Source organism: Bufo gargarizans, chromosome 8, assembly GCF_014858855.1.
Source record: "Bufo gargarizans isolate SCDJY-AF-19 chromosome 8, ASM1485885v1, whole genome shotgun sequence".
NCBI classification, from domain to species: domain Eukaryota; kingdom Metazoa; phylum Chordata; class Amphibia; order Anura; family Bufonidae; genus Bufo; species Bufo gargarizans.
This window is the reverse complement of record NC_058087.1, coordinates 71,557,863-71,575,788: the sequence shown is the minus strand read 5'-3', so window position 1 is coordinate 71,575,788 and position 17,926 is coordinate 71,557,863.

Below are 17,926 nucleotides of genomic sequence, written 5' to 3'. Positions count from 1 at the left end.
GGAAAGTAAAAAAAAATATCTCATGTTTGCCATGCAAATGATAGGAAAAAAACGGACACGGACGCGGATGACAATCTTGTGTGCCTCCGTGTTTTTTCACTGACCCATTGACTTGAATGGGTCCGCGAACCGTTTTCCGTGAAAAAAAAATAGGACAGGTTATATTTTTTTGACGGACTGAAACCACGGATCACGGACGCGGATGACAAACGGTGCATTAGCCGAGTTTTCAACAGACCCATTGAAAGTAAATGGGTCCGCAGAAAATCACAACACGGACACGGAATGAAACAACGGTCGTGTGCCTTAGTCTCATTTTTTTATCACAGAAACCTTACATTTTAAAAGGGGTGTGTAGACATTTTATATCCACTGTAAATGTAGAGGTGCCAATAGATCCTGGCCTTGTTGTTATGGTGCTGCCTTGCTGCTGCTGTGAAAAACATTTACCCAGTGGGCCATGAAACACATGTATTGTTCCCGTCTGTAACAGCTGCTCCTGGTGTCAACTAGGGCTGCAGTAAACAATTATTTTAGAAATTGAATATTCTATTGATTATTTTTACGATTAATCGGGTATTCTAATAAGAAAAAAATAATTAATAGACTGTTTTCCTTTATAAAAACTCATCAGACCCCCTGCCATCAGTCCCCAACACCCTTCATTCCTCCCTGTGTGATCAGCCCAAGTGCTTCAGGTCCCCCCAGTGCCATTGGCTCCACTTTCCCTCAGTGCCATCAGCTCTCCCAGACCCCAGAACCATCCACTCTCCCCCACCGAGAGCCATAAACTCTCCCCCCTTTTGCCAGCAGTTCTACCCCCCCTTGTGCCAGCAGTTCTACCCCCCCTTGTGCCAGCAGCTCTCACCCCCTTGTGCCAGCAGCTCTCACCCCCTTGTGCTAGCAGCTCTCCCCTTGTGCCAGCAGCTCTCCCCCTCCTTTTGCCAGCAGCTCTCCCCCTTGTGAAATCATCTCCCCCCTGCTCCTCTGGAAACCCGGAGTGCACAGCGTCATTGGTTGCTATGATGCTGTGCACTCTGGGCACCCATACTTAGTCGCACCAACTTACCTTTCCAGCAGGGGCACCGCTGACACTCCATCATTCCGCACCGCTCTGTGTCTGACGTCACACAGCGCGCCAGGTCACGGCGTGCGTCAGGAGGTTATTTCAGCGCGGGACCATGGACCATTCAAGTAATTGTTTCAGCTCTAGTGTCAACCATGGCATGCACCTTGCAAGAAGCATCCCATATTCTTCACTACGTGAGAGTACAAGGCTGGATTGGCTTTGTATTTACCAGCTAGGTAGAGAAAATGCCATCAGTTCCCTAAAGGCAGCAGACTACACTAAGTGGAACATCAGCAACTTAGCCAGGTGGGAGTTAAGCTTCCGTAGCAGTGGTGTGTTCAGGTGTTTCTTGTCCACACGTTCCGTTATCAATGGCTATCAATGGAGTAGGAGGAGTAGTGCTTTTGATGGAGTAAAAATATCTGTAAGAATGGGTTAGTTAATTTAAGTATGTCAAAAAGAGACCATGAGAATTGCAGAGGCCATAAATTTATATTTAAACTTTGCTGATCCAACATTGAGGTCTTGTGGAGACCCTTACATGGAAATTCCATAATGAAGGTATCTAATAATAAGGCATCATTGAATTTGAATGTGAATTTTATCAGGAGAGTACAGACTACTGCTAATGTTAAGCTAGAGGATATATTTATATATTTACACTTTGTTAAAATTGGTCTAAATTTGGTGCAATTTGGCATATCTAATTTTAGAAATCTGCACTACAAATTGCTCTCCAAGGGGGCATGGATGACATTTTGCATCAACATTGCTCCACAATTTTGACACACAGTTTTGTCACAAAGTGAGCCAACTAATAGGTAGTGGAAAAAATGAAGGTGAAATCCAGCTTCCCATAAAAAACGATATCTTTATTTCTTCAGCGGTGAAAACATATTCATAACACCAAAAGTCTACGCGTTTCGGACATTAAAATCTTAGTCCTTAATCATGACATACAAAGTGAAAAGAAAAAAACACTTCCTTTTAAAACAAGGTAACACCTGATGCTGATTAATTCACACATATCACATGATGGTGAAGGGGAGAAACCTCAGCAAATACAACCAACTTGTGAAATAAAAGTACTTATATTTTTGTTTTATATATTTATCTATATTGTAAAACCAAGTCATATCTTTTGTTCAGACCATTGGGTGCGCAGCTCCCCACATTGAACATCCAAAATGCTTCTCTGCTCAAGAGCTTGCGCTTATGATCTCCTCCTCTGATAGGGCACGCCACCCTCTCTATTCCCTGATCCGAAACAGCCTCAGTATTCTGCTTGTGAACCACCGCAAACTGTAAACTAGCGGCAGAAACATTTCGCGTTTTGAAGTGAGGAATATCTGAAAGGTGTTTGCGGACCCTAGTTTTTATCTGCTTTTTAGTACATCCCACGTATTGCAAGTGACATTCTTTACATGTGATAACATATACTGCAAAATCAGTATTGCAGTCCAGAAGCTGATTTATTTTGTGAGTTTTTACATTAGCTGTGGACAAAATGCTTTTACTGACATCCATAGATCCACAGCAAATGCACCTATTACTGCCACATTTATAGTTTCCCTTATAGGATAACCATGTCTGTTGGCCTTTCGATTGATCATAATAAATAGACTCAGACTAATCTTTTGTCCCACCATAGGTGCCCTGAGTGCCACACACCTAACTCTCGGACACTATCCTGTCCCATCCCTGCATAGAAAAATATCTATGCACGCACGCACACCAAATTTATCATCCAGCATGAACTACTGTAATAAATGTGGCTCCTCTTCAGACTGCCCTATGCTATCTACAATTTAGAGAAGATTGTTAAATATACCCCAATATGTCTATAGATAAAGTGACATGAACGTATCTGTAAAAGAAGATATCCAATGTATTGATGGGTGTCTCATGCATACTCCTTGTTTACCACAAGATGTCAATGTAGTCCTTCTTTAGAGCTGAGGACTATTGGAATATTGGCTGTTCATGCTCTGGAGGTATAGCCACAAGCTCAGGTTTTGTGATGCAGTTTTGGAAACCAAAATCAGGTGCAAATTCAAAACGGAGACTTTCAAAACTGCACCAGGAAACCTGACTGTGTGTCTGTACGTACCCTACAACAAGTTAGGTTGAAGATTGCACAGTCCAGTCCACAAAACAAAATACCAGTTCTATTGCACTAGTAGTACAGTTTAGCTCAGCTTTGTAGTGTCCACAATAACAGTATTGTAAGTACATTGGATTGTAGGTGTAGTATACTGTATAATAGAGCAACAAATAAAACATACAATATTATAAAGTAAGCATATCATTGTGCAGCCAATGTCATATAGTTCAATTTTTACATTAATGGGGTTGTCCGAGTTGAAAAAAATATATATATAGCACTGTAAATCTGATGGGCAGCTATATATAACTAAGCTAAGCAAGTTTTAGTTAAAAAAAAAATTCCTAATTTCCCTGGTTCTCTTCTGGCTCTTTGTTTACCTACAACAACAACAATCTCACCCTCCCTCTGCAAAGGGAGTGAATAAGTCTGCCCTGAGTGACATGTCTGCCTGCTGGGAGACTCAGCAGCATGTTGTATGTGTAGGACTACAGGTCCCAGCTGTACAATGACACTGCTGATACACACAGGATCTTCCCTCTACCTGTTGTGCAATGCTCTGCAGAACTCCTCTGTCAGCTCCTGTGCCAAGTATTTGTCTCCTCACTGCCTGCAGCTACTCAGTAAAGCCTTCAGCCCTGAGTCTGTGCTGCTGAAGGGGTTAAGAATCCAGTGAGAGAGCAATAAGCAGCAATGACATCTGGTGTACAGCTCTCTCAGGCTTGTGCACAAATCATTATCAGAGCAGGGAGAGACTAACTACAGATGCATAAGTGTATGGCAAAGTTGTTACATTTGATTCGTTAGAAACCTATAAAAAACAAAAAAATAACTCGGACAACCGCTTTAAGGAATAGCATAGTGGGGATTATGCCCCCTACTTGTTACTATTACATGGAATGTTGACCATACAGTTTTAATACTAATGATGGTGGTAACTGGCACTTTACACACTTCCCCTGAAATTTCCCAGCCACGTGCAGCTGATTTTATCAATGGACACCACATGGATGCAAGCCTATGAGATTATTCACACATTCTCTTTTTTTCAACAGACTATGAGGGAGAGTTATAAAAAAAAATGGTGTAAAAGAAAACTGGCTTAGTTGCCCCTAGAAACCAATTGGATTCCACCTTTCATTCTTCAGAGCTCCTTTGTCCAACTGCAGAACCCCCATCATGTGCCATCCCATTCCATTGCTTCTCTACGGGACTGCCAGAGATAGCCTGGTACAGCACTTGACTATTTCTGGCAGTCTAAATGGAGTGGCAGAGCACATGCCTTACCTGCTGTTCCTCAGATCGAGGAATGGGACCCCATGTCTCAGGATCAGCGGGGTCCCAGCGGTTGGATACCTGGCGATCAGTTAGTTATTTTTCTAAACCTTTTTCTAATCCCTAAACATTCCCTTACCTAGGAGATGGTTTTATAACTATTTTTAATTTAAAAGGATATAACAATGGATACAATAATTTTCCAATTAAATATTGAAGTGGTTTGTTCAGAAGCAATTTACAGGAGTTGTTCCACTCTCTGCATATTGATCCTCTGACAGCAATTAATAGAAATCAATTTCTGCCCCATATTCACCACAGAGGAGCTTATAAAATCGCTCTTCTCTGAAGAGAGCTAGCTCTATTAGCTTCTAAATAAGTGTAGGAGCACCGCGCACCTCCACTGGACTGCTGCGCACTATGATGGGAGGCCACTACTTGATGTTAGATATAAGGTAAGGATTTACCTTATTCTCTTAATAGGTCCTCCTCGCGGCTGCTAGTAAGTCCACTTGTGGAGTAGTTTCAATATTATTCTTTAAAGGGCTTCAGGGATCTCCGCTGATCGTAGGCAAAGTTATTTTCAGAATTTTTCAAAGCTCGCCCCGGCAGGTGGCGCAGCTTCTGCTTTCGTATTTCGGTCACGCTCACAGAATGGAGTGGGTGACGTCACCAGAGCTACGATTCTTCAGACACCAAAAGGGATCAACCAACGCGTTTCTAGCACTACGGTGCTCTTCGTCAGGGATTCACTTAGGTGCCTTCTTTGTCCATCTGTTGGTCTTCGAAAAAATGGCGTCTGCACCGTTTCCGGCACTTGTGGCATCCTGTACTGCACGGTCTTTTTTCAAAGACCAACAGATGGACAAAGAAGGCACCAAGGCACCTAAGTGAATCCCTGACGAAGAGCACCGTAGTGCTAGAAATGCGTTGGATAATCCCTTTTGGTGTCTGTGAGGAATCGTAGCTCTGGTGACGTCACCCGCTCCATTCTGTGAGCGTGAGCGAAATACGAAAGCAGAAGCTGTGCCACCGGCCGGGGTGAGCTTTGAAAAATTCTGAAAATAACTTTGCCTACTAACAGCGGACATCCCTGAAGCCCTCTGAAGAATAATATTGAAACAAGTGGACTTACTAGCAGCCGCGAGGAGGACCTATTGAGAGAATAGGGTAAATCCTTCCCTTATATCTGGCATCAAGTAGTGGCCGCCCATCATAGTGCGCAGCAGTCCAGTGGAGGTGCGCGGTGCCCCTACACTTATTTAGAAGTTGTTTCCTGTTTAGTGACCACAGCGGAGGTACGGAGCTGTTTTGGAGCACTGCTGCAGAGTTGTAACAAGATAGCGCCGATGGATTGTGGTGTTGCTACATAGTAAATCCTAGCCTCTATATTTTTTTCCGGATGTCATTATGCTGCCAATAAATTGTCTTTAATATGATACTTTTTCCTTACTGTGACACATTGGTAACAGGACAGGGGTGAGATGTGTGTTGCTGATGTATTTAGCTTGCAGAGTATTGCCTAGACTGCATTGACATGTAGAAATCCCTTGGTAGAAGGGGGGCAAAACGTCTGTCGGGGTTTCCATAAACTGAATGTCATTAAGGATGTTTCTATCTATTAAAGCAACTGAAGATCTTAGATATAACAAAAACATTTTCTTTATACAATGAACATGTTTTAGTTATCAGCCTGTGTCACTGTGAAATGTACAATGTAACTGATATTTTACGGCATGTATCTTTTCTACCAGTTGTGAGTGACTAGTGCAATGCATATTTTTTTTAAATTCTTTTTATTGAAGTAGTTTTAAATGCCATAAAACAAAGGGAAAACAGAAAGGAAAGGGAAGACGCAATGCATATTTTTGAGTGATGCCATCTACCACGAAACCTCCAGTGTTTTCCCTCTATGTACCCCACCCTGGCTCCAGGCACTACCAGATTTAGCCTGCCTACAAGTCTTTTATTAGCATTGAAGCAATCTCTTAAAATGCACCATCACTCCCTTAGGGCCCATTATTCTCCTTACATTGTATATAGCATATGATAGTGAGGTAGGTGTATGTTGATGTCCTCACAGTATAGGTGCATGTTGTCTACAAGTTAAATCTGTTTAAAAAAAATGTGCACTTTTGCTCTTGTGGGCCCCTCAGCATTCACCCTCCCTCTGTACACGTACTTGGACATAGTGAAATGCATGAAGGAGGTTAAGAAATTACTGCTGCAAAATATGTAAAATAAAAGACTTTTTCTTCACTATTATTTTGTATTTATGTTTATTGGTTTGTTGGCACCTGAGAGGGTCTCCAAGGAAGACAGTTGCTTATTTGGTCACACTCTTGGCCACCCTTCATCTAAGCTACATAAAAGGAATTGTCCTATCAAATTCCTTCTAAAATCTAGAAGACACAAATGATCAAGCCTGCTTTCACTGGAAGTCAACAGCTTTGTACCAATTAAATAACAGGACTCTCAAAGGAGGGTATAATTCATCCCTGCATCGAATGTTCTTTCCGATCCACAGTGCCTATCATTGATCTACAATGTACAGTGTAAATTTCTTATCCCAACAAGTAGACAGGGCAGACTCCTTTCTCTGCCAGTACACAAATAGTGCTATAGAACATTCACTCCATTTACTACTGGAGTGACAAAGAAATATACATTTCATGCAACAATTGTTGGACTTTTAAAAATTTTGACCATTGCATTTAACCTTTCTACTTGCAATTTCTGTTTTACCCTATTGCTCATGATTTAGACTTTTCGAGAAATAAGAAGAGCACATTGTTGGACTTTCGTAAAAGACACTAGTGATTGCTAAAAAAAAGGCAGGCACCACTTCTCTAATACATGGAATGATTAAATACTGAATGCAAAGTCAGCACACAGTAATTAGGTAAAAAAAAAAAAAAGTGTGTATAATAGGGCACATTAACATCAATTCTCACAAAGAAATCTAACGTATTAATATAAGCACACTATACGCACAAGAGAAACAAATGCAAAATAATCTTAAAACAGATACAAAGAAGGGCCAAACATGACAATGTGACGTCAAAACAAGCTGAATACACTATATCATGAAAAGATGTACATGATGCAAATTAATGTAATCATTTATCACTCTTTCTGCAGCTTCCTCAGCGGATAGTGTGTGCGTAGGGTGTATATATATATATATATATATATATATATATATTACACATATACACACACATATTTATATATCATATTTAGACCCTTAAACTATTTTCATATTTTCGCATGTTGGGCTAAAATAAGAAAAGATGTAAGTTTTACCCCATTATTCTGTACTCAATACCCAATAATGACAAAGAGAAAACAGAATTTTTTGCAAATGTATAAAAAAAAATACTAAATAAAATGTCACATGAACATAAGTGTTCAGACCATTTTCTATGACACTTGAAATTTAGCCCTGAGGGTCTCACATTTCTCTTGATTATCTTTGAGATGTTTCTCTATCTGAGGAAAATTCAGGCGACTGGACATGATTTTGAAAGACACAGCCCTCTCTATATAAGATTTCACAGCTGACAATGCATATCAGAACAAAAACCAAGGCTTGACTATAAAAGAACTGCCTGTAGAGCCCAGAGACATGATCTTGTGGAGGCACAGATCTGGAGAAGGGTGCAAATATTTTATGCCATGTTGAAAGTTTCCAAGAGTACAGTGACTTCCATAATTCTTAAATAGAAGAAGTTTGGAACAACCAGGATTCTTCCTAGAGCTGGCCATCCCACCAAACTAAGTAATCAAGGAAGAAGGGCCTTGGTAAGAGAGCTGACCAGGAACCCAATGGTCACTGTATCTGAGCTCCAAAGATACTGTGTGCAGATGGGAGAAACTTCCATGAGGTCAACCATAACTTTTTTTCCAATGATAAATCTGGAGTGAGACTCATTAACATAGCTAACCACACCCACTTTTCCATCGACATTACAAAATTGGAGTCATTTGTGTAAAAATGCAAGAAAAGCCGCAAAATGTGGTGCAATCACTTAAATTTTGCGCAAGCAATTGCAAAAAGTTGTGGCCTTTTCATGCCAGAATTTTGGAGTGAAGGTATGATAAATCAGGGCCATAACCGTTAATTAATACATCGCAACACATATTGTGCAGCGCTTATCAATCATTAGGTTGATGTCCAAACAGGGGCATAAATAACAACAAACAAGTCAACAATTAAAACAAGAGGAATTAGGGCCCTGCTCGCAAGAGCTTACAATACATAAGGAGATAGGGGTGATATAAGCTGTGTACCTGGGTGGGCTGCCCAAGATACAGTGAAGTCACGAACTGGGAAAGCAACCCCAACACCAGCTTTTGCCAAAACTGAATTTTACTTAAATGTGGCAATAAACACAACCATACATGCTGAGAACATACAATACATTTACAAACACCCAGCCCGAAGGCTGCACAGCACCGCGCCCTCCGATGGATGAAGGAGAGCTGTTTGCCCATCTCACAGTGACACAGAAGGTAACAAGTGCTTGATTTTTCCAGTGGTCTGCACATCTTAACACAACACAATCTTAAAGAAAACTTGATCCAGAGTGCTCTTGACCTACGCCTGGCCAAATGTTCCCCTTCCAATAAGACAATGACCCTAGGCAAGACAAAACAGGAGTGGCTTAGGGACAACTCTGTGAATGACAAGCGGCCCAGCCAGAGCCCTAACTTAAACCCAATTGAATCTCTCTGGAGATAACTGAAAATGGCTGCCCACTGACTGTACCTATCCAACCTGACAGAGCTTCAAAGGTTCTGTAGAGAAGAATTGCAGTATATTCCCAAATCCAGGCATGCTAAACCTTAGGGATTATAACAGCATTGGTCATGGACTACCACTGCAACAATGGGGTATTTAATGCAGAACGATGGGGCAGGGCCGGCTCCAGGTTCATGTGGGCCCTTGGGTAATAAATCTCAGTGGGCCCCCTTGTGGCATTTTTTACATTTACATGTCACCCCGTGGCCCCACACTGTATAATGGCCCACAGTGCCCCCTGAAAAATATAGTAACCCCCGGTAGCCCCCATACAGTATAATGACCCCCTGTGTTCCCATACAATATAATAACCTTCCAGTGCCCCCATACAGTATAATGGCCCTCAGTGGAACTCCACACAGTATAATGACCCCAGTGCCCCCTGTAAAGTATAGTGGCCCCCATACAGTATTACGACCTCCCAGTGTCCCTCCATTCAGTATAATGACCCCCAATGCCCCCCCCACAGTATAATGATCCCCCAGTGGTCCTCCATTCAGTATTATGACCTCCCAGTGGCCCTCAATTCAGTATAATGACCCTGCCAGTGGCCCCCTTCCATAGTATTATAACCCTGGCCCCTTCACAGTGTAATGACCCCCCAGTGGCCCCCTCACATACCTGTCATTGCTGGAGCGCAGGGGAGCTGGCAGTTATTTAATTTACTAACTGCAGCTCATCTCCCTGCACTCCTTCTTTCCTCCAGCCCGGCGCAGCAGGGTTACACACGTCATGACGTCACTGCTGGGCTGGGCCTGGAGGAGGGAAAGAGCTGTGGTTAGTGAATGACAGGACCGCCGGCTCCCCTACGCTTCAGCAATGAGTGCTTCCATCTGTATTGACTGGCACCCCCCTGAGAGCTGGACCTCACCCCCTTGGCACTAGGGTTGTCGCAATACCAAAATTTTTATTTAATTTCAAAACCATAAAAAAGTGTTGCGATACTCGATCCCATTCGATACCATGCGAAAAAAATAAAGCACCAAAAAGCCATGTGCATTCCGCATTTTATGAAACATCCGGTCCATAATAAAACAGCTCTATCCTATTTTTGTGGGGGACAAGGTGACTAAAAAAATGAGATCTATTAGGGTGAATAGGACTTCACATTGTCCCTGCTACCCTGTGCTTTGTGCACATGGCAGCAGGGAGCTTACCATGGCAGCTGGGGAAGGCTTCAGTAGAGTCTTGGCTGTCATGGTAACCGATCGGAGCCCCGTGATTAGACTGCTGGGGGTCCGATCAGAACCTGCCACTGCCACCAATGAATATAACAATGAGGAGGAGGGGACCCTGTGGCCATTGCCCCAATGAATATAATACTGGGGTTGTGGGGGCACTGCGCACCAATGAAGATAATTAAAACATTAATACAAATGTAAGCTGCGGGTGCCGGCCGTATCACATACACGACACCCGGCCTCTAGGACAGGGCAGGGCGAACCGCCGAACCGCGTGCATTGACCCCTCAGGTGCCACAAGGTCCCCTCCTCCTCACTGCTATTCTCATTGGTGGCAGGGGCATCCGCTTCACAGTGGGGAGGGAGGGTGCCAGCCCTGGATGGGGGAAAACCTGAATTTCTTTGTATTAGCATAAAGCTGCAACATAAAATGTGAAAAAAGTGAGAGTCTGAACACTTTTTGAAAAAAGAAAAAGAAAAATATATATACATATATACACTGCCTGTCCCAAAAAAAAGTCCCTACCAAAAAATAAAAAGATTCTCAATGGGGTTAAGGTCTGGACTGGCCAATCCATGTGTGAAAATGATGTCTCATGCTCCTTGAACCACTCTTTCACAATTTGAGCACGATGAATCCTGGCATTGTCATCTTGGAATATGCCAGTGCCACCAGAGAAGAAAAAATCCATTGATGGAATAACCTGGTCATTCAGTATGTTCAGGTAGTCAGCTGACCTCATTCTTGTAGCACATACTGTTGCTGAACCTAGACCTGACCAACTGCAGCAACCCCAGATCATAGCACTGCCCCCACAGGATTGTACAGTAGGCACTAGGCATGATGGGTGCATCACTTCATCTGCCTCTTTTCTTACTCTGATGCGCCCATCACTCTGGAACATGGTAAATCTGGACTCATCAGACCACGCGACCTTCTTCCATTGCTCCAGAGTCCAATCTTTATGCTCCCTAGCAAACTGAAGCTTTTTCTGGTTTGCCTCACTGATTAGTGGCTTTCTTACGGCTACACAGCTGTTCAGTCCCAATTCCTTGAGTTCCCTTTGCATTGTGCATGTGGAAATGGTCTTCCTTTCACTATTAAACATGGCCCTGAGTTCTACTGTTGTTTTTCTTCGATTTGATTTCACCAAACATTTAAGTGATCGCCGATCACGATAATTCAGGATTTTTTTCCCCGCCACATTTCTTCCTCGAATACGATGGGTCCCCAATATCCTTCCAGTTTTTAATAATGCGTTGGACAGTTCTTAACCCAATTTTTTTAGTTTCTGCAATCTCCTTAGATGTTTTCTGTGCTTGATGCATGCCAATGATTTGACCCTTCTCAAACAGACTAACATCTTTTTCACGACCACGAGATGTGTCTTTCGACATGGTTGTTTAAGAAATGAGAAGCAACTCATTGCACCAGTTGGGGTTAAATAACTTGTTGCCAGCTAAAAGATAATCGCTCATGCAGTAATTGTCCAATAGGAGGCTCATAACTATTTGCTTAGTTAAAGGGAGTCTGTCACCAGATTTTGACCTTATAGACCGCTTACATAGTACCTTTTGATGTTTTCTTGTGAAGTCACCCCCAGGCAAAAACTGACTTTTATTCATATGTAAATTAGGGCTCGCAAGTGCCCAGGGGCGGCGTTCACCTCGTTGGTGCCCCGGCTGTTCTGCCTCTTTTTGTCATATTCCCACCCCAGCCTCTTCCTCTGCCCGCCCCGCTCTTCCTTTGCGTCCTCCTTCTCAAGTTCTCTGCAGCGAGATCCTGCGCCTGTGCTCTCCAATGCTTGCCCGGGGAATGCGCAGTAGCTACAGTACATCGCAGTGCACATGCCCCGGCAAAGCTATGGATAGCGCAGGATCTCGCTGCAGAGAAGTAGGACGCAAAGGAAGAGCCGGGCGGGCAGAGGAAGAGGCTGGGGCGGGGATATGACGAAAAGAGGCAGAACAACCTGGGCACCAACGAGGTGAACGCCGCCCCTGGGCACTTGCGAGCCCTAATTTACATATGAATAAAAGTCAGTTTTCAAAGGTACCATTAGAATCATAGACTGCTATGCTAGAGCACTATGTAAGCGGTCTATAAGGTCAAAATCTGGTGACAGACTCCCTTTAAATCCATTTTATTTTGGGACAGGCAGTGTATATAAAAAAGTAGCAGCAGTACTAGACCTGAGAAAATTGGCGCCCACAATCCAGACCCCGATCCACATGTCAAAGGATTAAGTTCTAGAAGAGATAACAGCAGCCCAATCACAATACTGGAAAACTGTTGATTTATTCTCAGATGTCCATAAACATGCAATGTTTCAGTTCCCACCTGAAGCTTTTTTTCAAGTATATATATATGCAGCGACTGGGCTGCAGGGGCAATTTGTGAGTTACATTGGGCTGATGGAGGTAGTAGCTGTTTACTGTTCTGTAGAGCATCTTGGGCCGGCGTGCAGTAAATGGAAGGACAGCACCAGTTCCTTCGGGGCACACTCTGTTGTTCAGGGACTCCCGCCAGATGGTGGTTGAAGTGCCCTTGGTGGAATGAGTTTTTTAAGGTGCCGTAGAGGCAGGGTCCCTGGTGTTTTTGACACCGGCACCATAAGGAAACCCAGACTTCCGGTATCTGGATCTTGATCAGAAATTTGAAATCAACAGGGCGGTCTCCCTAGCGGCAGGCATCAGTCTTCTGCTCAATTCTTTGGACTGGTTTCCTTAACACACAAAAGTCCACTTGGCTAGGAAAGTATCTTGGCCTTGATTCCTTGGCCTTGATTCACTCTATATTTTGCCCTACTGGAGAGTGCCCAGGGGTACACATCAGCAGATACATGCTAGACTTCTATCCTTTGCTCCACTAGCCTCTCATCTCTCTTCCTGCAACTGAACTGTTCTATATATATGATTATATGGCACCACCTAGTGGTGAATGGGTGTAATACATAAAAAAATTATGGCTGCACACACATATAAGCAGTAAAGCTGAGAAATGGGGATCATTCTAAATTCAAGTGGTACTATACCTACTATTGGAATCAATGGAAGCTCTTAGCGCACATTTTTATTAAACTTGTGTCGGGCCCATCCACCACGCTTCAAAGTGGCTTCCGCGGACGGGTCCCTATCACCAATATACCGCCTCTCCTGGACTTATCCAAGTCCACATTATCAGGGCAGTGAAGTAACCAGCTTCATTTGTACTTTGCTCAGAAGCTCCAGGCAGATGGGCGTGTGCTCAGTCTAAAAGAGGCGCCACCCTCAGATAAATATTACAAGAAAGTTTAGACTGGTATATTCTTATTCATCATCATCATAGTCATGGATGCACATCCATAAGGCAAACATAATAAATAATGGCTGCACACACATTTAAGCAGTAAAGCTGAGAAATGGGGATCATTCTAAATTCATGACATGACATGACATTATAAAAGGTTTAGGGGCCCACTCCTAGCACAGATTGGTGTATGTATATATACAGACGTGGACAAAATTGTTGGTACCCTTTGGTCAATGAAAGAAAAAGTCACAATGGTCACAGAAATAACTTTAATCTGACAAAAGTAATAATAAATTAAAATTCTATAAATGTTAACCAATGAAAGTCAGACATTGTTTTTCAACCATGCTTCAACAGAATTATGTAAAAAAATAAACTCATGAAACAGGCATGGACAAAAATGATGGTACCCCTAGAAAACACAGAACATAATGTGACCAAAGGGACATGTTAATTCAAGGTGTGTCCACTAATTAGCATCACAGGTGTCTACAACCTTGTAATCAGCCATTGGGCCTATATATATGGCTCCAGGTAATCACTGTGTTGTTTGGTGATATGGTGTGTACCACACTCGACATGGACCAGAGGAAGCAAAGGAAAGAGCTGTCTCAAGAGATCAGAAAGAAAATTATAGACAAGCATGTTAAAGGTAAAGGCTATAAGACCATCTCCAAGCAACTAGATGTTCCTGTGAGTACAGTTGCACATATTATTCATAAGTTTAAGATCCATGGGACTGTAGCCAACCTCCCTGGACGTGGCCGCAGGAGGAAAATTGATGACAAATCTAAGAGACGGATAATCCGAATGGTAACAAAAGAGCCTAGAAAGACTTCTAAAGAGATTCAAGGTGAACTTCATGCTCAAGGAACATCAGTGTCAGATCGCACCATCCGTCGTTGTTTGAGCCAAAGTGGACTACATGGGAGACGACCAAGGAGGACACCATTGTTGAAAACGAATCATAAAAAAGCAAGACTGGAATATGCCAAACTACATGTTGACAAGCCACAAAGCTTCTGGGAGAATGTCCTGTGGACAGATGAGACAAAAATCGAAGTTTTTGCCAAGGCACATCAGCTGTATGTTCACAGACGAAAAAATGAAGCATATCAAGAAAAGAACACTGTCCCTACTGTGAAACATGGAGGAGGCTCTGTTATGTTCTGGGGCTGCTTTGCTGCGTCTGGCACAGGGTGTCTTGAATCTGTGCAGGGTACAATGAAATCTCAAGACTATCAAGGAATTCTAGAGAGAAATGTACTAGCCAGTGTCAGAAAGCTTGGTCTCAGTCGCAGGTCATGGGTCTTGCAACAGGACAATGACCCAAAACACACCGCTAAAAACACCCAAGAATGGCTAAGAGGAAAAAATTGGACTATTCTAAAGTGGCCTTCTATGAGCCCTGACCTCAATCCTATTGAGCATCTTTGGAAGGAGCTGAAACATGCAGTCTGGAAAAGGCACCCTTCAAACCGGACACAACTGGAGCAGTTTGCTCATGAGGAGTGGGCCAAAATACCTGCTGAGAGGTGCAGATGTCTCATTGACAGTTACAGGAAGCGTTTGATTGCAGTGATTGCCTCAAAAGGTTGCGCAACAAAATATTAAGTTAGGGGTACCATCATTTTTGTCCATGCCTGTTTCATGAGTTTATTTTTTTACATAATTCTGTTGAAGCATGGTTGAAAAACAATGTCTGACTTTCATTGGTTAACATTTATAGAATTTTAATTTATTATTACTTTTGTCAGATTAAAGTTATTTCTGTGACCATTGTGACTTTTTCTTTCATTGACCAAAGGGTACCAACAATTTTGTCCACGTCTGTATATATATATATATATATATATATAAGCATCAAAAGAATAAGGCAGCACTCCAGGTAAAGTGAAAAAAAAGGTGGATCTTTATTCCCTCTGCAACGTTTCAACCGTCTCGATGCGGTCTTTCTCAAGCATATCACACAGTGTCATACAAGGGTATATATACCCACAATCCATAGCAGGGACTGCACCGATTTGGTTCGTGGACAGTGGGCGTCTATTTCTGTGTCTCCTTGTTGATTTATGGCGTTGGGGGAGATCTTTTGAGCCATATGAAATACAAGATACTCAATGGGTCTACCGTAATTATACTTTTGTGGAGTGGTGGTCTTCTATATGGTCTTAAACATGAGGGTCGGTTTCTGGAACTGGGCACCGTGGCAGTGATGTGCTATGGACCCTTTTCCGATATGGACCAGGGGCGATGGTCGTGAGAACGACGTGGCCTCTCTTGGTCCCCGTCCCAGTGTGAAATAATATGAGTATGGCAGAGTAAATTTAGGGGTAATCCCTGTTGCCGATATACTCGGACCACGTTTACTCCGTTTTGTTAATATTTTAATACTTTAATGCAGGTTGACCTAGTGAGGCATTTATTAAGCCTCAGTTATATAGGCTCTTATGGATCCTTATTTGGCCTTTTGCTCTCCCTACGCCGTTCCTTTGTGGACCCGCGCCTGCCTTATGCCTTCCGCTGGTACCTGTGGAGACACTGAGCATGTTGCTGGGCCGGTTGTTGCTATGGCAGCGACGCCACCATTGTAGGCGTGCCTGACCTGGTGACGCGGCCCTTGCATCATGGGTGTTTCCCGGCGACGCCTCTGGTCTGGTCATGGAGCCGCCTCCCGGGTCGCGTGTCTCTGACGTCACGTTTCCTTGGTGACGGCTTCTGGCTTCGGTCCTAATGGAGTCGCGTACCGTGACGCGGTTGACCTCTTGGGCATGCGCGGTTTGACAGTGAGGACGCGGATCTTGGCGCCCCTGCACAGGTGCTTCGGTGTGAGTTGTTTTTAACTTTTATTGTTATGATTGCACTATATATGATACACAGGTGATTTCAAATACATGGATTAGTTGTGAACCAACAATTTAATCACAGTAGAGATTGATAACAAAGTTGTATACACTGTGAATGTATTATGATATATGAATCAGCATGTAATTGTATTAGTCAGATTCATTTTATCATGCACAAAGCACTTTATTATACTTTTTTTTGAATTAATCATGTTTTATATTGTTGTATATTGATTAATTGTCACTTTAAATCTCCTGCTATGGATTGTGGGTATATATACCCTTGTATGACACTGTGTGATATGCTTGAGAAAGACCGCATCGAGACGGTTGAAACGTTGCAGAGGGAATAAAGATCCACCTTTTTTTCACTTTACCTGGAGTGCTGCCTTATTCTTTTGATGCTTATCAACATATAGCCGCCTGAGCCCACGGCTGTGAGGACGTGCACCGGTTTTTTGTCTGATGCTGCTGAGACCCGCATTTTGTTTCTATATACATATATATATATATATATATATATATATATATATGTTGTAAGGGGTCACTCTCTCTCACAGGGGGTCACAATCAGACTTCTCCTCTGACAATAGGGTTCAAGTCCAAACGGTGCTTTATTTTGGCTCTTCAGCACCATCACAAACATAAACATCAAAATAAACACTTGCCCCTCTAGGCACTACCTAATACATAGGTCGCCTCTACCTCACCTATAGAGCACAGTTTACACACAGAATTAGATCCAGCTTTCCTCAGCCAAACGGTTCAGCAGCCTCCAGGCTGTGACCACACAAGTACCTTTGGGGGATTATTGTCGAGAAGTCCTCCCGACTCTGACCGGACAACCCTCTTTCCGCAGGCGTCGCTAGGCCCCCCAAACTCTTTTTTTAAATCAAAACTGTATTGGTCCCATCTATCAACGACAAGGTGGCTTCCAATAGATGTGACTTGCACTAGAAGACTTGCCCCTCTTGGACTTTTAGCCTACAACAATCTACTTGTAGTCCTTATCTGCTTTTATATTGCAGCCACGGTAGCTTGCACCTGAACCCCCCTTTTATGCAAAGTTTAGAGGTGCTAGTGCCAAGAACTTCGATTTGTTCCAAATTAATTTAGTAAAGGTCACTATAAATCAGGTATACCCAGGCCACTCTGCCTTAGGGTATGGCCACACAGAGTGGCCATGCTGCTGGCAGATTGCGGTCATGTTGCAGTGAAGAACCGCATGGCCAATTAGCCCGCAGCTGCCTTTCATTTAATAATGAAGATCGCATTGTAAAGTCCTTCTTCATTGTTGCAGCACTTTTAATTCACCTTTAAACAGGGGCTGTTACTGGTATGGGGCCTCGCTGGTTAGG